Source organism: Alligator mississippiensis, chromosome 6 (assembly GCF_030867095.1).
Source record: "Alligator mississippiensis isolate rAllMis1 chromosome 6, rAllMis1, whole genome shotgun sequence".
Taxonomy (NCBI): domain Eukaryota; kingdom Metazoa; phylum Chordata; order Crocodylia; family Alligatoridae; genus Alligator; species Alligator mississippiensis.
This window is the reverse complement of record NC_081829.1, coordinates 69,079,568-69,086,460: the sequence shown is the minus strand read 5'-3', so window position 1 is coordinate 69,086,460 and position 6,893 is coordinate 69,079,568. Positions and strand designations below refer to the sequence as shown.

Below are 6,893 nucleotides of genomic sequence, written 5' to 3'. Positions count from 1 at the left end.
AACGGGCTGCAGCTAGGTGCGCGATGCTCTTGCCGCACTTCTCGGTCTCGCACAGCTAGCAGAAGACAAGGAAAACACGGGGGGGGGGGGGAGGCTGCAAACAGAGCCTGGCCGGGGCTAGTCCTTCCCCATCCGGCCAGTCCGAGAGCCCGAGCTGGACGGACTCGCTCTGCTGAAAGCTTTGAAGCAACCCCCCCCTCCCCAAACAATAACCCAGCCCCCGAGCTAGGGCAGCACTGCCTTGTGCGCGGCGCCGAGGCGCGGCCCACGCGGCTCCTGTCGGCGTTTCGAGGCAGTCCTTCCCCAGGAGCTGCAGCGGCCGCACGGCGAGCGCCGTGCGCTGGGCCGGGAGCCGGGAGCCGGTGCCGGGGAGCTGGCGGCGCGGGGCATGCGGGGCGCGGCGCGGGCGCGGGCGCGGGCGGGCGCTCGGCGCTTGTCCGGCGCTGCCGTCGGGCGGGCGCGGCGCAGGTGAGCGGCGCGGATGGCGGGCGCGGCGCGGGCGCTGGCGGGCTGCGCGCTGGGCGCGCTGGTGCTGGGCACGCTGCTGGGCAACGCGCTGGTGTGCGCGGCCGTGCTGCGCTGCCGCCGCCTGCGCGCCCGCCTCACCAACTGGTTCGTGCTGTCGCTGGCCGCGGCCGACCTGTGCGTGGGGGCGCTGGTCATGCCCTGGCGGGCGGTCACCGAGCTGGCGGGCGGCGCCTGGCTCTTCGGCAGCCGCTTCTGCGACACGTGGGTGGCCTTCGACATCATGTGCTCCACCGCCTCCATCCTGCACCTCTGCCTCATCAGCCTGGACCGCTACTGGGCCATCGCCAGCCCCTTCCGCTACCAGCGCGGCATGACCCGGCGCCTGGCCGCCACCATGATCGCCTTGGCCTGGGCCCTCTCCCTCCTCATCTCCTTCGTCCCCGTGCAGCTGCATTGGCACCGGGCCGGCGGGGACAGGGACGCAGGGCCACTGCCCCACTGCGACACCCGCCTCAACCGCCCCTACGCTGTGACCTCCTCCTTGGTCAGCTTCTACATCCCTGTGGCTGTTGTGATCGCCACCTACGCCCGCATCTACTGCATCGCCCGGGCCCAGATCCGCCGCATCTCCTCCCTGGAGCAGGCCGGAGGGCGGTGCCCGTCGCAGGACGGGGAGCCGGCCTCCTCCCTGCGCAAGGAGGTCAAGGTGCTGCAGACCCTCGCCCTCATCGTGGGTGTCTTCGTTTGCTGCTGGCTGCCCTTCTTCGTGCTCAACTGCCTGGTGCCCTTCTGCCAGCCCAGGGATGAGGAAGGCCCCCAGGAGCCATCGCCCTGCGTGGGCCAGACCACATTCAACGTCTTTGTGTGGTTTGGCTGGGCCAACTCATCTGTGAACCCGGCAATCTACGCTTTCAACGCGGACTTCAGGCGAGCGTTCGGCAGCTTGCTGGGCTGCCCGTGCTTCCACCGCTCTGCGGCCAGCTCAGGTGTGGAGAGGGTCAACTTCAGCAAGGAGCTGGTCTCCTATCACCGTGCTGCCACCTGCCACAAGGAGGGGGTTGCCACACCTCCGCTTCCTCCCCCTGCCATCACTGCCTGGGCCCCACCAGTGCCCCATGATATGAGCCTGCAGAGAGAAGAGGAGAGTAGTGAGGGTCCCCCTCTGGGGAAGAGGCCTGGAAACTCTCGTGCAGGCTGCCCACAGCAACAGCCCCAGGAGTCTCCACCTGCCACCCCTTCTGCAGTTTGAGTGTGAGGCAGAGGTATCCCTGGAAACCATCGCCCCTTGCACAGGGCTCACTGTTACCCCAACCCAAAGGGATAAGATCTTCCATTCTTCACACACCTAAAGGAAGGTCCTCCTTGCACACACATATCACTCCAGCCCACAGGATTCACTGCTCCCTGTACCCTGCATGTACCCAAGACCCCATCGCAGAAGTATGAGATAAACACAGCCTGCCCAGACAGATAACAGCCACGTATTAACCATCCTATTTCACCTAAAATGGGTGCTCATCCTTAATAGGTTGATGGTTCCTTGGCACTCATTGGTTTACAGCACTTCAAGCAAACCATCTGAATCTGGGTTTATGCTTCTAAATAAAAATGGCTAGATTTTCAAAAGATGTGCAGGAAATGCAGATGCCCAGCAAGTTGACAGGGGCCATAGGTGCTCAGGATTTCTGACAACCAGCTGCTCTTATTTAGGAGTCTGAAGATGGGCTCTGGCACCTAGCTTTGTTATCCAGGGTTGAACATTTTGAGTTGTGACTTTTGTGATCTTAAAGAAGTTAGAGAATTCATTATTGTATCAGGCTGCAGTTACAGTACCTCGGGATGTGATGTTTGATGACTCATCTTAGGGCGGGGGCGTAGGGTGGGGGAAATGGTGTCAGCTTCTCTCTTCCATTCCTAGGTTGTGAACTGTTTCTTACACTAAAGGTCAAGGTGTTAGAATCCTTGTTTTCATGTCATCACCTTCAACTATTCCCTTAAAGGCCAATTCATACAATTAAAGACTTCTAGTTCAGATTGGTAAACACCTTTCTTTTCTTGGTGGTTACCATTTTCTTGTAAATTCATGCCACACAGGAAACATTTATCTCCACCCAAACCACACATGTATTATAGGATTGTTGGACTTCCCCTTACTGTCACCCCAAAACAAAGCCACAACTTCATCCTAAAGGTGTAATAGAGTCACCTGACCTCCTTCAACACACATTCTGGAGAGAAACTGCTTCAACCGTCAACACACTGCCTTGGAGGACTGCTTTCCTGTTATCTCCCTATCAGCATTCCCAGATCCCCACCCTGGAGGGTAACTCCACTTTCCATTTCTCAGGGGCTTAACTCCTCCTGCCGACATGTTACTGCAGGGGTCATGTTCCTCAGGGTTAAGCAGTCTTCTAACAGCCAAACGCCAACATGGAATTGTCATTTCCCACAGCTTCTCCTCACCAGTACTTCTACATTCCCATTACAAATATAAGAGCTGTTAATTAAATGAAGGTACAGATTCTCTACTCACACAGTTCATTTTCCATATGAGAGCTATCTATCCCAGGAAGTCTTTTTGAGTTAATAAATGTAGTAGTGGGAATTTAACATATGGTAAAATGAGTTGGAAAAATTAAGTAATTGACACATTTAAATACCTGGCATCTGATCTGTGGTAAACTTTCTCTTGAGGATAATCATATGTGCATAGGATATTTGACTTAGAGAATAGCATGTATACTAGGAATGGGAAAGCCTGTCTCTTTATACCAGTACAATTCAAACAAGGTACATAAATGTGTCAAGATTGTATCTAGAAATAGATATTTACTTATAACAAAAAAATTATGGCTTTGTACTCAGTTTTTAGGGGCATATTGTAAAATAATTATTTGAAAGTGATGTGAAAAAGGACTGTTTGTCACAGTCATTACCAACATGTGGATGTCATAAAATATTTTAAAGGTTTGATGTCCATTGTGGAATTTCTAAAGTCATCCCATGATAAGTTTTAGAAATCATGTGTTATAAAGTGTTTCTGTTTATGTTAATTTGAAGTGATATGTAACTAATGATAAAGCATTGCTTATGCTACACTATATATTGTCCACCTAGACTATGAGCTGCATCTTCTGCTACTAATAATTTAAGCATATAACTCTTAGTACCACATTTGTTTCTGTTTTCTTCTGAATTCCCATTCTCAAGGTGAATGTATGTGAAGATAGGGACAACTTATGTGCCGCAGAGTCTGGCTACAAAAAAGAAACTGCACTCTGCAAGAAAGAAGAAATTATTAAGACTCAGGAGGAAAGCTTTCTAGAGCTGCAGGAATAGCAGGAGGAACAAGAGCCTCCTTGTCTTCTGATCAAGAGCCCCAAGACTAGCTGCTGCCAATGTGCTGCTATCACAACTGCCAAATGATACTTTCAGTAAGCAGTTACTTGAACATTTATTTAAAAACAAAATATCACCAGTCAAATGCCACCCTGAACATATATCTATTGTTGGTAGGTGAACAGGGAGGTGCACAAGGTGTACAAAGATTGTTTTGAGCACCTGGTTACTAAGGAGCTTTGGTGTTGTTTCATGGGCAATGTTTTTTAAAAAGCAAAAGTATCTCACACAAAATATACTCCTTTGCCATTAAACAAACTTTTGGGGGTTTTATGGTTTGTTGTGTTTCTGTGGGCCTTGATCTTGCAATTCATTAATTTGGGGAAGTTGGTGTCTCTGCACAGAGCCCCATTAGAGGTGCTTTGTGTAGGCACAGCAGTTCATCTGCATGCAGGAGCTCTGTTCACAAAATGGGGTTCTTTGACTGAGCGCCAAGAGTACAGCATGTCCCACAACAGGACTTAAAGGCTTTGGGGTTTTCCAAGGTTAAAAGGATAAATAATGGAAGAATGTTTTAGGCCTCTTTTCAGCTTTGTCAGCTAAAATCCAAATAAAACTACACCAAATAGACTTCAGATGTCATCTCGGATTCTTTCCCTTTTAAGGTTTCCCCATTGAAGTGGGCAACGGGGAGCTTAACAGCTTGCTCTTACAAGTTCAAGAGAAACACATGGCACTCTACATTTCAGGGGCAAGAATGGCTATACCCCTACATTCTCCCCATCGCTGCTTCTATGCACGTTCAGAAACAACTCCATCATGCAAGAATAAGAAAGGAAGGGAAAGGGTAATTTAGACTTTTAAAAACTACAAATGACTGCATTGTACAAGTCTAAGGAGCCAGATGGAAAAAGCACAGTTTATGACAAGGATGGGCAAAATGCGGCCTGTGAGCCACATGCAGCCCGCCAGGCCATTCTGTCTGGCCCGTGGGGCCCCTAAAAAATTTAGAAAATTAATATTTATCTTCCCCTGGCTGCCTGTCATGTGGCCCTCGATGGCTTGCCAAAACTCAGTAAGCAGCCCTCCTCCCGAAATAATTGCCCACCCCTGGTTTATGAGGATTCAGCTTTATTTGCATAGAAGTTTCTGTATTCTGGTACCTACATGTTATGGTGATAGGCACCCTATGCATGCATTTGATAATTATTTCAGGTTTTATATATTTCATAAAATATTTACAGAGCATTAAAAGATATTTTTTCTAAATTTAGTTTCCCTTTGTTTCAGAGGATTTAATGTATTGTTTAGATGGATATAAATTATGTAACATGGTCATGTTATTTTCTTTCGGTTAATTGCTGCATATTGGAACATACTGACTCATAAACATAAAGAAAATGTTAAAGAAAAGAATACTTTCACAAAGAGTTACTTGTGCAAATTGTACAGTTGCTAAAGGTATGGTTACTTTTGTGCAAGTGCCATGCTAGGGATAAAATGTGAAAGTTATTTATAAAAATATATATTTCGGTTGAATGAAGCACCATGTATATATTTAATACACATAAATTCTAAATCTATGTGGTTGTGGCAGTGTCAATGAATACATGATTATACCTTAAGTTTATGGATTTGTTTCTTATCTTTCTAATACAAAACTTATATCTGAAAAATCCTTTAGCTAAAATTATTTTCAGTTAGAAACAGCTGACCTGGTTATCAAAAGAGAAATCTGTTAGAGCAAACTCACTTGTTATAAGCATCTGCTGTTTTATTTTTGCCAAAATCATGCCTCTTGTATTTGATTTCAGATCATTACACACCTACGAATACCATATTCAGCATATTTCTGTCAGCAGCCTGTTTCTCAGTAACAAAAATCCTTATGAACAAATGATTTTCTCTTCCTTGCTAATTCTGGGTTTTTGAAGGTGAATTAAGACAAAACAAAGATGATTTTCTAAAATTAATATTTGGAAGGGGTATTACTAGGGCTGTCCCTAGGGGGGCCAAATCAGGGTGACTGCCTCCGGCCCTGTGCTTTAGGGGGCCCCACGGAGCTGGGTGGAGCAGGGGCAGTGTAGAGCCAGGCGCTGCTCCACATCCAGCCACTTGCTGCCTCCCCCCACACCCCACTGCCTCCAATGGTAGCAGCAGCAGCTTCTTCAGATCTGGGATCAAAGCAGGGCTCTGCATGGACTGACTTGCCCTGGGCCCCACACCCTGCTTGGGTCATCTCTGGGTGGTACCCACTAGGGCTGTGCAAAGCTTCAGGTGCTGATTTGGAGGAGATTCGGCCCAATTCGGTGGCCAAATCTCCGACTCTGAATTGAATCAGGAGAGCAATTAAAAAGCCCAAATTGATTCAAGGCTCTCCAAATCAATTCGGAAAAGATTCAGAGAGCTTCAGCAATTTGGGCAGTCCCTGCCTGCTACAGCAGGGAGCTGGATGCAGACTTGGAGCTGGTAAGTAGGGGGTGTCATGACCCAAAGGGTATGATTTTGTGTGTGCTTCGGCACTGCAGAATTATTTCCCGCCACAAGGAGCTTTCTTTGCACGGTGCAATTCTCAGTTGCATAGAGAAAACCCCAGTGCAAAGGAGTTCCCGCCATTCGCATGTAAATTTGTGTCCCACTATTGGCTGTTTCTAAATTATTCCCACGTGGCAGCTAGCGATTGGCTTGCTAGCCATATAAGAGGCTTGAGCAGTTTCCGCCCAAGTTGGAGGAGGAGGACTCCACATCCATCTCGTGGAGAACTCTAAGCGCTGTGGAGCTTAACAAACCCTGCGTGTGCCTTAGAGGAGGATACAGGGGCCTGATCAACCTCTAGCCTCTCCCCGTCGCTGCCTGATCCCTTGACGTACCCTTCCCTGCGCGCTCGTGGAGAGTCACCTTTTGGACTCTCATCATGGTATCCAGAGCTCTGTCCGGGTTTAAGAGGCTCGAGTTTTCTACGGGTCTTGTTCGTGCGAGTTTTCTTTTCGTTTGTAACTGCAACTCAAGTAAGTTTTCCTGCCTGCACCGTGACCATCTATGGTGTAAGTAAAATAATCTTTAATCAACCTCTATGCGTCCATGCC

The 6,893-nt window shown here is 48.7% G+C and overlaps 1 pseudogene; it reads left to right on the top strand.

The window, feature by feature from the left end:
- The first annotated feature begins 481 nt into the window (after positions 1-481).
- LOC102564811 (D(1)-like dopamine receptor) lies at positions 482-5,390 on the top strand (annotated as a pseudogene).
- Positions 5,391-6,893: the final 1,503 nt, after the last annotated feature.